The sequence below is a fragment of the Triturus cristatus genome, chromosome 8 (assembly GCF_964204655.1).
Source record: "Triturus cristatus chromosome 8, aTriCri1.1, whole genome shotgun sequence".
NCBI lineage: Eukaryota > Metazoa > Chordata > Amphibia > Caudata > Salamandridae > Triturus > Triturus cristatus.
In genome coordinates this window covers 678638669-678657975 of record NC_140591.1, presented here as the reverse complement: position 1 = coordinate 678657975, position 19307 = coordinate 678638669, and positions in this window count along the sequence as shown.

Genomic DNA, 19307 nt, shown 5'->3' with positions numbered 1-19307 from the left:
ACCAGAGTGGGGATGACACCCACAAATGGATAACTGCCTTGGAGACGGCCTGTAAAGTACAAAAGGTCCCTCAAGGTCAGTGGGCAGCAATCTTATGGCTCTCCTTTGCAGACAAAGGTAGAGACAAGGTCCTCACTGTAAGAGAAGAGGATGCTGATGACTACAAAGTCTTGAAAAGTGCTCTGATAGATGGGTTTGGCCTAACCACTGAACAATACAGGTTAAAGTTCGGAGATACCCAAAAGGCACAAAATCAGGACTGGGTTGACTTTGTTGACTGTGCTGCTAAGGCTCTGGAAGGTTGGTTATTGGGCAGTAAAGTGTGTGACTTCATAGGATTGTACAATCTGATAATGAGGGAGCAGATTCCTAATAACCGTCAAAATCAGCTGTTGCACCAGTACCTGGTAGACTCTGATCTGACCTCTCCCCAAGAATTGGGAAAGAAAGCAGACAAATGGGTCAGAACCAGCGTGAGGCAGAAAGTACAGAACCAAGGTGGTGACCCTAAGAAGCAAGATTCCAAAAACTCTGATAAGGGTGGGGACAAGGGTAAAGGCCAGAAGTCTTCAAAAGGGCCCCAAAAATATTGTTTGGGTGGGGATTCACAGGCTAACAAAGGGAAAGGCCAAAAGAAGCCCTGGTGCAAACTCTGTAAGCAGAAAACTCACTGGACTAGTGACTGCACCAAGGCCGAAGAAAATACTCCATCCACCACCAATGCCCCCAAGGCACCTGTTCCCCCTAGTACAGTTACAATTGGTGGTGGGAATACACAGAATAAGGGTGTAGTAGGGTTAACCCTGGGTTCTGAGATGGACTCTGGCCTAGTCAGAGTACCAACTCAGGCTGTGCTTGTCAGTGATGGGGGCATGGATATGTCCCCCTTTGTGAGCCCCGTTAACCTGGGCAAATACAGACAGCAGCCTTTAATAATGGAGTAGAAGCTTGGGCATTCAGGGACACAGTAGCAAGTGTCACAATGGTGACAAAAGATCTTGTGGATCCTGGGCAGATTATACTTGGTGAAATGTACCAAGTGACCAATGCAAGCAATGTCAGAACAGACCATTCTCTGGCAGTTGTTAACTTCTCCTGGGAAGGGGTAACTGGCCTTAAGAAGGTTGTGGTAAGTGCAGACCTACCAGTACAGTGCTTGCTTGGCAATGATCTGGAAACTTCAGCTTGGGCTGAAGTGGAGCTCAGGACACATGCAGAAATGTTAAGGATCCCTGCACATGTCTTTGCTGTGACCAGGTCACAGGCAAAAATGTCAAAAGCTGGACAGGCCCTGGATTCTGGAATAATGGACCAGGTGCCTCACAAGAGGAGGAGCAGTAGGGTTAAGGCAGAGCCTTCCCACCTGACTCAGAATGCTGATCAGTCTCCTCAGGGAGATGATCTTGAGCCTGAAGAAGGAACTGTCCCAGAGGAGCTTGAACCTGACCAGGGTGAGTTATTGGGGACAGGGGGCCCTTCCAGGTCTGATCTGAGCCAGGAGCAGAAAACCTGCCCCTCTCTTGAAACCCTCAGACAGCAAGCTGCTGATGAGGCTGCTGGGAATGCTAGTGGCACCCATATAGTTTATTGGGATGATGGACTCCTATACTCAGAGAGTAGAGACCCCAAGCCTGGTGCATCCAGGAGGTTGGTTATACCTCTGAAGTTTAGGGGTTTCCTATTGACACTAACCCATGATATACCCCTAGCAGGACACTTAGGCCAGAACAAGACTTGGGACAGAATTGTTCCTCACTTTCACTGGCCACACATGTCTGAAGACACAAAGGAGTTTTGTCGCTCCTGTGTAACCTGCCAAGCCAGTGGCAAAGCAGGTGGCACTACAAAGGCCCCCCTGATACCACTACCTGTGGTGGGGGTGTCCTTTGAAAGGTTAGGGATTGACATTGTTGGTCCCATGGATCCCCAAACAGCATCTGGGCACAGGTTTATACTGGTGGTAGTGAATCATGCCACCAGGTATCCAGAAGCAATTCCCCTAAGGACCACTACAGCACCTGTAGTGGCAAGAGCTCTCTTGAGTGTGTTCGCAAGAGTAGGCTTTCCTAAGGAGGTAGTATCTGGCAGAGATGCAAACTTTATGTCAAGTTACTTAACTGCTATGTGGAAGGAGTGTGGAGTGAATTACAAATTCACCACGCCCTATCACCCACAATGCAATGGTTTAGTTGAGAGATTCAACAAAACCTTAAAGGGCATGATCAAAGGACTCCCAGAGAAGCTTAGGCGAAAATGGGACCTGCTCTTGCCCTGCCTTATATTTGCATACAGGGAGGTGCCTCAGAAGGGGGTTGGCTACAGCCCATTTGAACTTCTGTTTGGTCACCCTGTCAGGGGTCCATTTTGTTTGGTGAAGGAAGGATGGGCGTTACCTCTAAAGCCCCCAAAAGCCAGACATAGTGGACTATGTACATGGTCTCCGCTCCCGGATGGCTGCGTACATGAAAAAGGCAAACAGAAACCTTGAGGCTAGCCAGGAACTGCAAAAAGCCTGGCATGACCAAAAGGCTGTACTGACTGTTTATCAGCCATGACAGAAAGTGTGAGTGTTGGAGCCTGTGGCCCCAGCAGCTTTCCAGGACAAGTGGAGTGGACCCCACACTATTGTTGAACAGAAGGGAGAGGTTACTTATTTAGTAGACCTAGGAACTCACAGGAGTCCCCATTGGGTTCTCCATGTCAACAGGCTAAAGCCATATGTGGACAGGGATGACATGGGCTTGCTCATGGCAACTGATGAGGGGCAGGAGGAAGAGAGTGACCCACTCCCTGACCTCCTCTCACAGAACCCTGATGATGGGTCAGTTGATGGTGTAGCCTTGGCAGGCAGCCTCACTGCCCAGCAGCAAACTGATTGCAGACAGGTTCTCAATCAGTACAGACACATGTTCTCACTGACTCCAAGTCAGACTACCTGGTGCACTCATGAAGTGGACACTGGGGACAGTCTGCCTATTACAAATAAGATTTATAGGCAACCTGACCATGTTAGGAACTGTATCAGGACAGAAGTCCAGAAAATGTTGGATTTGGGAGTTATTGAACCCTCAGATAGCCCTTGGGCTAGTCCAGTGGTCCTTGTGCCAAAACCTCACACCAGTGGTGGAAAAAGAGAGATGAGGTTTTGTGTGGACAACAGGGGTTTCAATGAAGTCACTAGGACTGATACCCATCCAATACCAAGGGCAGATGAGTACCTTAGCACATTTGACTTGACAGCTGGCTCGTGGCAGATCAGACTAGCTGATGATGCAAAGCCAAAGACAGCATTTTCTACCCCTAGTGGGCACTATCAATCTGTGGTAATGCCCTTTGGTATGAAGAATGCACCTGCCACTTTCCAAAGGTTGGTGAATACAGTTCCCACAGGCCTGGAAGCCTTTAGTGCAGCATATCTAGATGATATTGCTGTCTTTAGTGCCACCTGGGAGGATCACCTGGTCCACCTAAGGAATGTTTTGGAGGCCCTGCAAAAAGCAGGCCTAACTATCAAGGCTACTTAGTGCCAGATAGGGCAAAGTCAGGTTGTGTACCTGGGCCACCTTGTAGGTAGAGGCCAGGTTCAACCATTGCAGAGAAAAATCCATACCATAATAGAATGGACTGCTCCAACTACCCAGACTCAGGTGAGAGCCTTCTTAGGCCTGACTGGGTACTATAGGAGATTTGTCAAAGGGTATGGATCAATAGTGAAACCCTTGAATGACTTAACTTCTAAGAAAATGCCCAAAAAGGTTCAGAGGACATCTAGCTGTCAAAAGGCATTTGATGACCTGAAGCAGGCCATGGGCACTGCTTCCATTCTGAAGAGTCCTGACTACTCCAAAAAGTTCATTGTTCAAACTGATGCATCTGAATTGGGGGTTGGGTCTGTACTCTCACAATTGAATGAAGAAGGTCAGGATCAGCCAGTAGCTTTCATAAGCAGAAGGCTGACCCCTTGAGTGAAACGTTGGTCAGCCATTGAGAGGGAGGCCTTTGCTGTGGTTTGGGCTCTGAAGAAGTTGAGGCCATACTTGTTTGGTACTCACTTCCTTGTTCAGACAGACCATAAGCCCCTCTTATGGCTTAAACAAATTAAGGGTGAAAACCCCAAACTGCTTAGGTGGTCCATTTCCCTACAGGGGATGGACTTTACAGTGGACCATAGACGTGGGAGTAACCATGCCAATGCAGATGGACTCTCTAGGTATTTCCACTTAGAACATGAAGACTCAACTGGTCAAGGTTAGTTTAATGTCCCTGCGTTTGAGGGGTTGTGTAGGAGAGTAGGATCTGCTTCACATGGGTACCCCCACTTTTTGCTGGTGTTTCACAGTTTGTTTTACCTTAGTCTGTCTGTGGCCCTGCTAATCAGGACCACAGCCTAGCTGCTTCCCCTCTAAAATGGTTTCCACGTACATTAGGTACATATCTAATTGGATTCTGGAGTGCCTTAAAAGCCCCTAGTATATGGAATACTATGTACCTAGGGCATAGCTACCTCAGAGGCCTACCAGGGGCTGCAGCATATATTATGCCACCCCTGGGAAGCCCTCCAAAATGACACCAAAGGTCTGCTACTGCAGCCTGGGTAAGGGTGTGCTTGCACCCCTTACTGTGGTATAGGCTACCTATATCACTACCCTATACAGACACATATAAACCTATACGCCACTCCTATGGCAGGCCTTGACAATCCTGAAGCCAGAGTGCTTGGTTTTATGTGAGTGGGTGCCCAAGCATGAGCTGAGCCCCTCTGCAGCTTTCGGAAATACTTCCTTATGGCTGTTCTGTGATACAGCCATACCATATACTCTTAAGTGCATTATAACCTCACGGTAAATGCTAACTTTGGGAAGGCTGCATCAAAACATGTTGTGTTTGGTGTCAAACGCTTTGGAATACTACCCTCCCATCAGTCCTGGCAGCGTGGGTAGCATTCTACCCTTCTAGAGGGAGAGACATGTTCACCCTGGCTAAACCCGGTAAGACTTTCCTGAGCCCTGGCATCACAAAATGGATGCTTTTGCCACATACACGGGTCTGGCCTCCTGCTGCTGACCAAACCTCCGGCAGGGGAGGCCTGGACAATAGGTTTCCTGTCGAGGGGAGGTGTCCCCACCTCCCCAGACAGGCTGATGTGCATTGGGGCGGGGCGGGAGCGCTCTCTGGTGCTTTGAAGTCCTGTACTGGGGGCACATTTGTTGTCCCTCTGCATACTCCAGTTCAAACCGGTTGCAGGGGTTACCTGCCCCTGCTCTGGTGTGAAACTGGACAAAGGAAATGGGTGTAACCACCCCTCTTTCCTGGCCCACCCATAGGCGGGGCCTTAAAGTTAGTCCATCCCCTAAACTCATTATAAATATAGGAATCCAGTCCCTAGGACTTTAGATTACCCTGGACAAAACTCTGCAACGTACATCCTGAACCTTCGACATTCTATCCTGACTAGAAGACTGAAGAGATCTCCCTTGGGGCCAAAGAAGCAACTGACCGGTCTGCATCGCTGAAGCTCCCGGTGGACGCCAAAGTCTCTGCATCCCCAGAGGTAGATTTCCAGACTTCCCCAAGGCTACCCTAAGTCCACAACAAAGCTGAGGCCCATGGCTATCGTGGGTGACGTAGAACCATGACCCCTGGACACCGTGAACTTTTGCATCAACACTATCTTCCTGGTCCTTCTCAAAGTTGTGCTTTGGGCTCTGAGTAGCTCCTGCACCGAAGATTGTTGGCCTCCACTCCATGAGTGACCCATGGGCCAGCTTCAAGTGCGACTGCTCGAGGCTCCATTGCGATCACTAGCCTGTTGGCTAGCAGGTTCCCACGAAGGCAACTCCTTCACTGATTGGGCGTTCCTGGTTGCTCCAGACATGCCCTGAAGTACCCTCACTGGGTGAGTCCCTCAGACCTAGCTGGTCTGCACTGCAGTTCTTTCTCTGCATTCGTGTGACTTGCTGTTGCCAAGGCTTATTTGGTTCATTCTGGTACTCGACACCACAGCACTCGACAGACTTTGTGGTACAGCTCGAATCCGGCTCATGGACTTCGTCGATGCCTCCTGGACCTCGTGGCTGAGGAGTCAAGACACCCATCAACTCACCTGAAGCACCCGACATCTGTGGGCATTGGTCCATCCTGCCCTACGTCACTGGCAAGTGACTCAGACTCTGTCCCCTCTGCTTTCAGGTTCCTTACATCCCAGATCCAGGGTTGGATCTCTTCAGACACTTCTCCTCTTCAAGGCAGCAGCAGTTCTTTGCAGGCTTCCATTGAAATCGACGATGTGACCTGACACCAAAAGACACCTATGCACCCGGCTTCCCTTGGTGAGGTAACTCGAGTACTCTGGTGCTCTCGTGGGTGCTAGCCCTAGAACTTCTTAAGTCCAAAAGGGTTTGGTCCAGACTCGATTAGAAGTGTCCTTAATCTTTAAAATTCCAACCCCGACATTACCCTTAGAAGATAATAGGAACCCGCGGTTTGTTTTCACCCTGCATACAGCTCCCGTGGGTCCCCTGTGTCACTACCTTGGGTGGTTCCTTGGGGTCCCAGCGATTCTAGAGGCAATAGGCCTAGTGCCTATTCCAGTCATGGTTCTTATACCACTTTTTTGGTATATGGTTTGGTACGCCCCTAGGGCCCAAACGTGTATTTGTGCTTTTACTGATGCTTGATCACTTGTAACTTTAGTACTTCGAACTCCAGTCTCATAAAGAGACTAGAAGTGTGTTTTTTATCCTAAATACATATATTTTGAATATATACCTGGTGTGGTTGTCTTTTCATTTGATCATTCAAGAGATTATAGACTGGTAAAACAAGCTGCTTTACATTCCTTCAAAACTTAGCCTGAAGGCTGCTCTCCATAGCTACCACTAGGATAGCTTTCACATAAGGTTGTCTTTAACCATTCACCATAAGGGGTTGTTTGGACTGATACAAGGTGCCCATTAGAACTGGTGGACAGCATATATAAGGCCACCTTCTCACACTTCTTTCTGCACCTCTCTTGCCTCTTTCTGCATTTCTCTTGCTTCTTTTTTGCACCTTCCGTCCTTTTTCTGCACTTATCTTGCCTCTTTCTGCAGATCTCTTCCGCTTTCTGAACCTCCCTTCTTTCTGCACCCCTCTTGCTTCTTTCTGCACCTCTCTTCCTTCGTTCTACGGCACCTCTCTTGCCTCTTTCTGTACCTCTGTTGCTTCTTTCTGAACTTCTCTTGCCTCTTTCTGTACCCTCTTCCCTCTTTCTACACCCTTCTTGCCTCTTTCTGCACCTCTCTTGCCTCTTTCTGCACTTCTCTTGCCTCTTTCTGCACCTTGCTAGCTTCTTTCTATACTTCCCTTGCTATTTTCTGCACCTCTCCTGCTTCTTTCTGCACCCCATGTGCCTCTTTCTGAACCTCTGTTGCTTCTTTCTGCACTTCTCTTGCTTCTTTATGCACCCCTCTTCCTTCTTCTGCACCCCTCTTCCCTCTTTCTGCACCCCTCTTTCCTTATATGCATCGCTCTTGCCTGTTTCTGCACCTCTCTTGCCTCTTTCTACACTTCTCTTGCCTCTTTTGCACTTCTCTTGCTTCTTTCTACACCTCTGTTCCTTATTTATACACTTCTTTTGCTTCTTTCTGCATCCCTGTTGCTTCTGTCTGCACCCCTCGTCCGTCTTTCTGCACTTGTCCTCCTTCTTTCTGGACCTCTCTTGCCTCTTTCTGCACTTATGCTGCCTCTTTCTGCATGTCTGTAGGTTCTTTCAGCACTTCTCTTGCCTCTTTCTGCATTTCTGTTGCGTCTTTCTGCACTACTCTTGCCTATTTCTGCACCTCTGTTGCTTTTCTCAGAACTTTTCTTGCCTCTTTCTGCACCCCTTTTGCCTCTTTCAGCAGTTATGTTGTTTCTATCAGCACTCCACTTGCCTCATTCTGCACCCCTCTTGCTTCTTTCTGCATCCCTTTTGACTCTTTCTGTACCCTTCTTCCCTCTTTCTGTACCTCTCCTGCTTCTTCCTGCACCTCTCTTGAATCTTTGCATTTCTCTTGCTTCTTTCTGTACTTTTGTTGCTTTTTACTGCACCCATATTCCCTCTTTCAGCACCTCTCCTGCCTTTTTCTATACCTCTTGTGCCTCTTTTGCACTCCTCTTGCTTCTTTCTGTACCTCTGTTCCTTTTTTATGCACTTCTCTTGCTTCTTTCTGCATTCCTGTTGCTTTTTTCTGCATCCCTCTTACCTCTTTCTGCACCACACTTCCATCTTTCTGCACTTGTCCTCCTTCTTTCTGGACATCTCTTGCCTCTTTCAGCCCTTCAGTTGCCTCTTTCTGCACCTCTGTTGATTCTTTCTGCACTTCACTTGCCTCTTTCGGCATTTCTGTTGCTTCTTTCTGCACTACTTTTTCTTCTTTCAGCTCCTCTGTTGCTTCTTTCAGTACTTTTTTTACCTCTTTCTGCACCCTTTTGCCTCTTTCTGCATTTATGTTGCTTCTTTCAGCACTCCGCGTGCCTCATTCTGTACCCCTCTTGCTTCTTTCTGTACCCCTCTTGCCTCTTTCTGCACCCTTCCTCCCTCTTTCTGTACCTCTCCTGCCTGTTGCTGCACCTCTCTTGCCTCTTTTGCACTTCTCTTGCTTCTTTCTGCACCTCTGTTGATTTTTTTGCACTTCTCTTGCTTCTTTCTGCATCCCTGTTGCTTCTTTCTGCGCCCCTCTTACCTCTTTCTGCACCCCTCTTCCTTCTTTCTGCACTTGTCCTCCCTCTTTCTGGACCTCCCTTGTCTCTTTCTGCATTTCTGCTGCCTTTTTCAGCACCTCTGTTGATTCTTTCTGCATTTCTCTTGCCTCTTTCTGCATTTCAGTTGCTTCTTTCTGCACTACGCTTGCCTCTTTCTGCAACTCTCTTGCTTCTTTCAGCACTTTTATTGCCTCTTTCTGCACCCCTCTTGCCTGTTTGTGCATTTATGTTGCTTATTTCAGCACTCCTCTTGCCCCTTTCTGCACCTCTGTTGCTTCTTTCTGCACCTCTCTTGCTTCTTCTGCACCCCCTCTTCCCTCTTTCTGTACCCCTCTTTCTTCTTTCTGCACCTCTATTGCTGCTTTTTGTACCCTCTTGCTTCTTTATGTACCCATATTCACACTTTCTGTACCTCTCCTGTTTCTTTCTGCACCTCTCTTGCCTCTTGTGTACTTCTATTGCTTCTTTCTGCACCTCTATTGCTTTTTTATGTACTTCTTGTAATTGTTTCTGCATCCCTGTTGCTTCTTTCTGTACCCCTCATACCTCTTTCTGCACCCCTCTTCCCTCTTCCTGAGATTGTACTCCCTCTTTATGGACACCTCTTATCTCTTTCTGCACTATTCTTGCATCTTTCTGCACCTCTGTTGCTTCTTTCAGCACTTTTCTTGCCTCTTTCTGCACCCCTCTGGCCTCTTTCTGCATTTATGTTGCTACTTTCAGCACTCCTCTTACCTCATTCTGCACCCATCTTGATTATGTCTGCACCCCTCTTGCCTCTTTCTGCACCCTTCTTCCCTCTTTCTGCACCTCTCCTGCCTCTTTCTGTACCTTTCTTGCCTCTTTTGCATTTCTCTTGCTTCTTTCTGCACCTCTGTAGCTTTTTTCAGCACACATATTCCCTCTTTCCGCCCCTATCCTGCCTCTTTCTGTACCCTTCTTGCCTCCTTTGCACTTCTCTTGCTTCTTTATACACCTCTGTTGCTTTTTTATGCACTTTTCTTGCTTCTTTCTGCATCCCTGTTGCTTCTTTATGCACCTCTCTTACCTCCTTCTGCACCCCTCTTCCCTCTTTCTGCATGTGTCCTACCTCTTTCTGGACCTCTCATGCCTCTTTCTACACCCCTCTTGCCTCTTTGTGCAACCCTCTTCCCTCTTCTTTCTGCACCTCTCTTGCCTCTTTTGCATTTTTCTTGCTTCTTTCTGCACCTCCGTTGGTTTTTTCTGCACTTCACTTGTATCTTTCTGCATTTCTGTTGCTTCTTTCTGCACTACTCTTGTCTCTTTCTGTACCTCTCTTGCTTCTTTCTACACCCCTCTTGCCTCTTTGTGCAACCCTCTTCCCTCTTCTTTCTGCACCTCTCTTGCCTCTTTTGCATTTTTCTTGCTTCTTTCTGCACCTCCGTTGGTTTTTTCTGTACTTATCTTGCTTTTTTCTGCAACCCTGTTGCCTCTTTCGGCACTTGTCTTCCCTCTTTCTGGAACTCTATTGCCTCTTTCTGCACTTCTATTGCCTCTTTTCACACTTTTTTTTTATTCTTTCTGCACTTCTCCTGCCTATTTCTGCATTCTTGATGCTTCATTCTGCACTTCTCTTGCCTCTTTCTGCATTTCTCTTCCTTCTTTCTGTAGTACTCTTGCCTCGTTCTGCACCTCTGTTGCTTCTTTCAGTACTTTCTTTTCTTGCCTCTTTCTGCACCTCTCTTGCCTCTTTCTGTACTTCCATTGCCTCCTTCTGCAATTCTGTTGCCGTTTTCTGCACCTCTGTTGCTTCTTTCAGCACTTCTGTTGCCTCTTTCTGCATTTCTGTTGCTTCTTTGAGCACTTGTATTGCCTCTTTCTGCACCCCTTTTTGCCTCTTTCTGCACCACTATTGCTTCTTTCAGCACTTTTCTTGCCGCTTTCTGCACCCCTCTTGCCTTTTTCTAAACCTCTGTTGCTTCTTTGTTCACTTCTGTTGCTTCTTTCTGCACATCACTTGCTTCCTTCTGCACCCCTCTTACTGCTTTCTGCACCTCTTGTCTCTCTTTCTGCACCTCTCTTGCATCTTTCTGCATCCCTGTTCCCTTTTTCTACACCTGTCTTGCCTGTTTCTGCAACCCTCTTGCCTCTTTCGCAGGTCTCTTGCCTCCTTCCTCATATATTTTGCTTTTTTCTACACTTCTCTTTCCTTTCTGCACTCCTCTTGTTTGTTTCTGCACCTCATTTGCCTCTTCCTGTACCTTTCTTGCCTCTTTCTGCATTTCTGTTGCCTCTTTCTGCATTTCTGTTCCTTATTTCTGCACTTCTCTTTCCTCTTTCTGCATTTCTTTTCCTTTAGTCCACACTTCTCTAGCCTCTTTCTGCACCTCTGTTGCTTCTTTCAGCACTTCTCTTGCCTCTTTCTGTACCGCTCTTGCTTCTTTCTGCACCTCTGTTGCTTCTTTCTGCACTTCTCTTTCTTCATTCTGCACCTCTCTAGCTTCTTTCTGCACCCCTCTTGCCTCTTTCTGCACCCTCTTCCCTCTTCCTGTACCTCTCTTGCCTCTGTCTGCCCCTCTGTTTCCTCTTTCTGCACCTCTATTGCCTGTTTCTGTAACTATTTTGTCTCTTACTGCAGGTCTCTTGCCTCCGGCTGCACATCTACTGCTTCTTTCTGTACTCCTATTGCCTCTTTCTGCACCCCTCTTGCCTCTTTCTACATCCCTGTTGCTTCTTACTGAACTTCTCTTGCTTCTTTCTGTACCTCTGCTGCTGCTTTCTGCAATTCCCGTGCCTCTTTCTGCACCCCTCTTGCCTCTTTCTGCTCCCATGTTGCTTCTTTCTGCACCTCTGTTGCTTCTTTCCGCACTTCTCTTGCTTCTTTCTGCACCTCTCTTGTTTCTTTCTACACCCATCTTGCCTCTTTCTGCACCCTTCTTCCCTCTTTTGCACCTCTCTTGCCTGCATACCTGTTTCTTTTTTCTGTACCTCTCGTGCCTCTTTCTGCAACTCTCTTGCTTCCTTCTGCACTTCTGTTGCTTCTTTCTGTACTTCTCTTGCTTCTTTCTGCACTACTCTTGCTTCTTTATGTATCCCTCTTGCCTGATTCTGCATCCATCTTGCCTCTTTCTGTACCTCTCTTACCTCATTCTGCACCTCTCTTGTCTTTTTCTGTACCTCACCTACCTCTTTCTGCACTTCTCTTTCTTTTTTCTTCACCTCTCTTGTTTCTTTCTGTGACTCTGTCTCTTTCATCACTTCTCTTGCCTCTTTCTGCACCTCTCTTGCCTCTTTTGGCACTTCTGTTGCTTATTTCTGCACACCACTTGCCTCTTTCTGCACCCTCTTCCCTATTTCTGCATGCCTCTTTCTGTACTCCTCTTGCCTGTTTCTGCATGCCTCTTCCCTCTTTCTTTACTTCTGTTGCTTCTTTAAGCACTTCTCTTACCTCTTTCTGTAACTCTGTTGCCTATTTCTGCACCTCTGTTTCCTCTTTCTTCACTTCTCTTGCCTCTTTCTGTTCTTCTCTTGCCTCTTTCTGTACTTCTCTTGCCTCTTTATGCACTTCTCTTGCCTCTTTCTGCAGTTCTCTGGCCAGTTTCTGTACCTCTATTGCCTCTTTCTGTATTTCTCTTGCCTCTTTCTGCTCCTCTCTTCCCTTCTACTTCACTTCTCTTGCCTCTTTATGCACCTCTCTTATTTTTTTCTACACTTCTCTTGCTTCTTTCTGTACTTCGCTCGCCTCTTTCTGTACTCAAATGGGAAGTGCAAGCTGTCAAGTTTAAAGCTCTGCGTGCCCTCATGACTCAGGTATATGTCTACTTGTACATATATACTTACATGTGTTATGAATCCGAAGATGGTAGCCTAAAAAGCGGGTAGCTTCTCCTAAAGGCGGTCAAATCTTCTCAGTCTTGCTCTGTCATTCTGCTGCACAGGCATACATGTCTTATGTATATAGGTGTTATAGAGTCCCTCAAATATACTATTGAATACCCATGTGCCCTGTATTATGAGCAGAAAGAAATACATACACCTTTTTGTACAAAAATGTACAGAGTATGCTGTTTGAAACACAGGTATTTGTCAGAGTCAAGATGACGTATCCTGAAGTGCTTGCACAGGAACAGAGACGCTGGTTCCCAACACCCACTACACGGCAGCCAGAGTTCCAGTAATGTTCACCTGGACTCTGTAACTACCCCGCAGGGGGAAGGGGGAAGTGGATAAAATAATAAACAAAGAAGAGACTGGTCCTGAAACTCCGGTTCTTCACTATTCTCCTCAGCTTCTTCTTATTGCTGTTGCCAATTCTTGTAAATGAGAACCTTGAATCAAACACGACACAATTACTTTCTATTCCCTTCGACTCCTAACACTCTCTATGTGTTAACACCTACCCTGGGTTTCAAGCACTGTGCCCCTCTTCTGTATGTCTGTCTTGTTGTGTGGTGTTTCTTTTTTCAATTCTTTTCTGTGGGTCTGGTCACTTCTTGCCGACTCTCTTTCCTACAAAACATCTTTCTATTAATTCTTTCTCTTTCCCTTTTACCTTTTCTAATTGTTTTCTTAACTTAAAAAATAATTATTTTTGGGCTTACTTCTAGAGTGGAATATTCTTGCTTGTCCTCTTCTTCTGTGTATTCATCTAGCAGGGTTATACTTTCTCTCTATACTGTTCTAATCCTAAACTTGTCTTACCTTACTTTTCCTTATTTCTAGTTATCTTTTACTAGTGAACGGTGTTGAGTATATTTTTGTATTATTTTCTTCAACTCTAATTAACTGCACATTAATCTTCCTTCTCAGGGTGAATTTCTGATTACTAGAGTTATCAGGTACGTTTTCTATGCAATCTTTTCTGTCATATACTTTTCCCATTCATCTCTCATGTCTCTCAAATGTACTTAGCTTCGGTCTTCTTTTTTCTGTCACAGGATGGCGCCAAAAGACCTCCGACTATCTGCTCAGGATACACGGAGATGTATTGAAAGACTTCTCGAAGGTAGGAGAGAATTTCGTCGTCTTATCTGTCTCTGTAAATCTTCCAGAAATTCTCTTCGGAGAGTTTCTCAGAGTTGTGAAAGGTTTCTGACTTGAAAATCTATTCTATAGCCCTGGCGCTAACTAACTAACTCTAATTCTATTCTCTCTGACTCTTTCCTCAGGAACTCTAATGTCAAGCTGCTACTCTCTGAATCTCCTCAGTGAAGTGCGTCGTCCTCTAGGAGCGCGCGCCTCACCTAACCTCGGAACACCTGTGGGGAGAAAGACTAGACTGCCGCTTATGCTTCCAGAGCGGCCGCCATCTTGGAATTCCTCTTTCTTTGTAGTTCAGTCCATGAATTGTTCTTTGCCCTTCTGTTCAGTCCTGGGCAGCAGAAAGACCCCAACGTTGCCCCCATTACCGCCTCTTCGTCCTCTGGAGGCCTGACAGTACCCCCCAACAAAGGAGGTCCTCTCATTCCTGGTTTGGTAGGGAATCTTTGATGAAATGATTTCACCAATCTAGGAGCATGAACATCTGACTCTAGTTCCCAAGACCGTTCCTCGGGCCCATAGCCTTTCCAGTCTATCAAGTAATATAGTCTTCCTTTAACTACTTTGGAATCCAGAATTTCTTTCACCTCGTACTCAACCCCTGATTCTAACTGAATGGGTTTTGGAGTCAATTCACTGCGTAAGCCTGCTGATGCCTTTTTTAACAGGGAAACATGAAAAACAGGATGAATTTTCAATTTAGGAGGTAATTTTAACTGGTAGTTAACTGGTGAGGTTTTCTCTTCTATCAGATATGGTCCTATGAATCTGGGCTGAAATTTCCTGTTTCCTTTTAGTCTAAGGTTCTTTGTGCTTAACCAGACTCTATCTCCTTTTTCTAGGGAAGGACCCTCTCGTCTCTTTTTATCTGCATATTGTTTGTATTTCTGTTTTGCCTGTTCCAAATTTTGTTTAGCAGTTTGATGGACTCTACCCAGATGGGTCACCAGATCTTTTACTGCTGGAACGGAAATATCCGTTTGTCTAATAGTTGCATTTGGGTGTCTCCCATAATTTAAATAAAATGGGGAATAACCTGTCGAGACATTTTTGGCGTTGTTATGTGCGAATTCTGTCGCCCATAACAACTCTGACCACTCTCCTTCTTGCTCCGAAGGAACAACCTCAAATACTGCTCTAACTCCTGATTCGCTCTCTCAGTTTGCCCGTCTGTCTCTGGATGATAGCTGGTCGAATACTTGGCTTCAATTCCCAATCCACCCACAAAGGCCTTCCAAAAATGAGATACAAATTGTGTTCCCCTATCAGAAATAATGACCTTGGAGACCCCATGTATCTTTACAATTTGTGTAGTGAAGTGGCCATGTATCTTTACAATTTGTGTAGTGAAGTGGTGGGCTAACTGTTTGGCTGTTGGAATTCCCTTTAGGGCCATAAAGTGCGCCATCTTAGAAAATGCATCTACGAACACTAGAATAGTATTATAACCTAAACTTGAAGGTAAATCCACTATTAGATCTAGTGTAACTGTATGCCATGGGTATGGTGGAGTGGGTAGAGGTTGCAACAACCCCTTGGGGGCCTGCCGTTCCGATTTCCCCTGTGCGCAGATCTCACAAGTTCTAACGTACTCCTCAATGTCTCTGGTCATATGCGGCCACCAATAATGTCTCTTGATCAGCTCTTCTGTTTTCGTTTCTCCTTTGTGCCCTGCCAAAAGATTGTCGTGACATTCAGCCATCACTTGATTCCGTAACTCCGGGGTTGGCAAGTAGAGAGCTTCCTTAAAGTAAGGCAACTGTTGCTGAATGTTTCTTTCCTTGTCTTCCTCAACCCATTCCTGTATTTCCTTTGGGCTCATTCGTTTGAGGATCTGCTCCTTTAAGTCAGAAGATATTGTAGCTCCAATTATTTTGTCTTCCGGAATTATTGTTTGATCTTGGATTTGATTCTTCTGGTCATTTGTTCCCAATCTGGATAGAGCGTCCGCTTTCCCATTCTGGGCTCCTGGTCTATAGGTAATGACGAAATCATAGTCCGCGAAGTACAATGACCAACGAAGTTGTCTTGGTGTTAGTGTCCGGGCAGACTTCAAAAATTTCAAATTTCTATGGTCGGTGAAAACTGTCACTTGATGCTGAGCCCCCATGAGATAGTGTCGCCACTCTTTAAATGCATCCTTAATTGCCAGTAACTCTTTTTCAGTTATGGTGTAATTTATCTCTGCAGGTGTTAGTTTTTGTGATCTGTAGGCGACTGGGTGTAGTTGACCGGTTACCTTATGCCGTTGGGATAATACCCCTCCAACTGCCAGATCTGAGGCGTCCGTTTCCATGTAAAAAGGTTCAGTAGGGTCAGCATGTAGGAATATCGGTGCGGTCGTGAAGTCTTTTTTTAGGAGTTGAAAGGCTCTCTCTGTTTCTTCCGTCCATTCGAAACGCACTCCTTTTCTCAGTAGACGCGTCAAGGGTAATATTTTTCGTGAAAATTCGCTTATGAATCTTCGGTAGAAGTTCGCGAACCCGATGAAACTCTGGACCTCCTTGACACACTCTGGGGATTTCCAATCTACCACAGCCTTGACCTTCTGCTCGTCCATTTTCATTCCAGCCGGAGATAAAACAAAACCCAAAAATTCCACTTGGGAGACCCCGAATGCACATTTCTCCAATTTTACAAATAATTTGTTTTCTCTAAGCTTCTCTAGCACTCTCCTTACGTGTTCCTGGTGTTGACTCGTGTCTGACGAATAGATTAAAATGTCGTCGATGTACACTATTGCGCATTGATCTATGTACTCACTGAGAACATCGTTGATGAAATGCTGGAAGGCAGCCGGGGCATTGCACAGACCGTAAGGCATAACTTGATATTCGAACAGCCCAAATCGAGTCCTGAAGGCTGTCTTCCATTCATCCCCCTCGCGTATCCTCACAAGGTGGTAGGCTCCTCTAAGATCTAGTTTTGTATAGATCTGCGCTCCCTTCAACTGATCCAATAAAACAGAAATCAGAGGAAGCGGGTATCTGTTCTTTTTGGTGATCTTATTGATTGCGCGATAGTCTATACAAGTTCTGAGATCTCCCTCCTGCTTTTTGGGCACGAAGAAAAGAGGCGAAGATACGGGTGACTGGGATGGACGAATGAATCCATTCGCTAGATATTTATCCAAGTATTCCTTCAAGTGGTGATGTTCTTTTTCTGTCAACGCGTATACCCGACTGCAGGGGAGATTACAACCTGGCTCTAGATCTATTTTACAATCATAAACCCGGTGGGGTGGCAATTGTTCCGCTTCTGTTTCGTCAAAAACATCGGCAAAATCTTCATATTCCAATGGAATCTTCTGGGAGTCTATCGCACAGACAGACATCTCCGCTGTGCACAAGGCCTGAGCTGGATTACACTCTCTGGTTCCTTCTTTTGTTTCAAAACAATTTTTTCGACAATATTCTGAATCCATCACTATGGTTCTTGTGCTCCAGTTTATTGTTGGGTTATGCTCTGTGAGCCATGGAAGGCCCAAGATAAGTTGAAACTGTGGTGCGTCAATTAGATTGAATTGAATGAGTTCTTCGTGTCCATCACAGTAAATCAATTGTGCCTGTTCAGTATGACTCACTATTGGTCCAGATGAGAGATTCGTCCCATCTACAGCCCGAACCGGTTCACTCTTGGGTTTCAAGATGGCTCGTAACCCCACCTTGGCAGCAAATTTTATATCACAAAAGTTTCCGGTGGCTCCGGAATCTATCATCACTGAAACTTCTGTCAACGTTTCTTGCCGGAACTTGAGTACCATGGATAGAATTAGATGTGGAGCTGACGACTGTAGAGTGTTAGCCACTTGATGTTCTTTTGGAGTTGACTTCTGATTAGCATCCACCGGTCCAACTCCCGCTACTGGTGGTGCTGCGAGTTTTCCTTCGGCTTAAAGGGGGTCTTCGGTTTTCTTGTTCAACCCCTGACAAAATGCCCACTGGAGCCACAATACATACAAAGATTTCCTGCCCTTCTTTTCTCTTTCTCTTCTTTGGTTAGGGGACCTCTTATCGTTCCAATTTGCATGGGCTCCGAACCTTGTTGTCCTTCCACAGCCTTATTCCCTTCTGGCCGAACCCGATCAAATCTTGGAGCTACTGGCCTGAATTCTTTCCTTTTTTCTCCTCTCCTCTCTCCTTGACGAAAGTCTATTTCTAAGACCAGGTCCACTAATTCTGAGATTTCTGTGGGTCTATTGGGTATCTGTGCCAACACATCTTTAAGTTCATCTCTTAAACCTCTATAAAAAACTGCAGCTCTCTTGCTTTCTGGTCAGTCCGTTTCTACGACTAATTTATTGAATTGGGCCAGATATGCTACTAGATCTCGGTTTCCCTGTCTTAGGTCCAATAATTCATTATCTACTGCTTGAGATATTCTCCGCCTGTCGAAAATTCGAAGAAATTCTTGTTTGAAGTCTTCATAGTTTTGTAACAGAGGATCATCCCGGGAAACCAGAGGCATTGACCAGGACGCTGCATCTCCGCTCAAGTACGATAGAACAAAGGCCACCCTAGACTGCGCATCTGGGAAAATGGAAGGGCGACACATGAAGTGCAAAGAACACTGTGTGATGAATAGCTGTGCCTTTTGTGGGTCCCCACTAAAGCGCTCCGGAGTAGCCAACGGAATAACTGGGGACAGTGAATGGATCACTTGTGTAGTTATTCTATTTGGGTCTTCAGTGGATGGGTCTAAGGCGTTCCTCCCTGAGCCGAATGGCTGCTTAACTCGTTGAACTAACTCTGCTGTCTCTTTTCTCGAGTTCATCACCTCCTGCCTCAGGTTTTGGTTGTCCTCTCTCACTGCCACCAACTCTTTTTGAATGGTCTCTAGCACTACTCCCAAGGTCTGTAAGTTTATTCCTTCTGCCATCTCTGTCCGGGTGCAAGTTTACCACTTGGGCACTTCACTCTGTCAGAGTCAAGATGACGTATCCTGAAGTGCTTGCACAGGAACAGAGACGCTGGTTCCCAACACCCACTACACGGCAGCCAGAGTTCCAGTAATGTTCACCTGGACTCTGTAACTACCCCGCAGGGGGAAGGGGGAAGTGGATAAAATAATAAACAAAGAAGAGACTGGTCCTGAAACTCCGGTTCTTCACTATTCTCCTCAGCTTCTTCTTATTGCTGTTGCCAATTCTTGTAAATGAGAACCTTGAATCAAACACGACACAATTACTTTCTATTCCCTTCGACTCCTAACACTCTCTATGTGTTAACACCTACCCTGGGTTTCAAGCACTGTGCCCCTCTTCTGTATGTCTGTCTTGTTGTGTGGTGTTTCTTTTTTCAATTCTTTTCTGTGGGTCTGGTCACTTCTTGCCGACTCTCTTTCCTACAAAACATCTTTCTATTAATTCTTTCTCTTTCCCTTTTACCTTTTCTAATTGTTTTCTTAACTTAAAAAATAATTATTTTTGGGCTTACTTCTAGAGTGGAATATTCTTGCTTGTCCTCTTCTTCTGTGTATTCATCTAGCAGGGTTATACTTTCTCTCTATACTGTTCTAATCCTAAACTTGTCTTACCTTACTTTTCCTTATTTCTAGTTATCTTTTACTAGTGAACGGTGGTG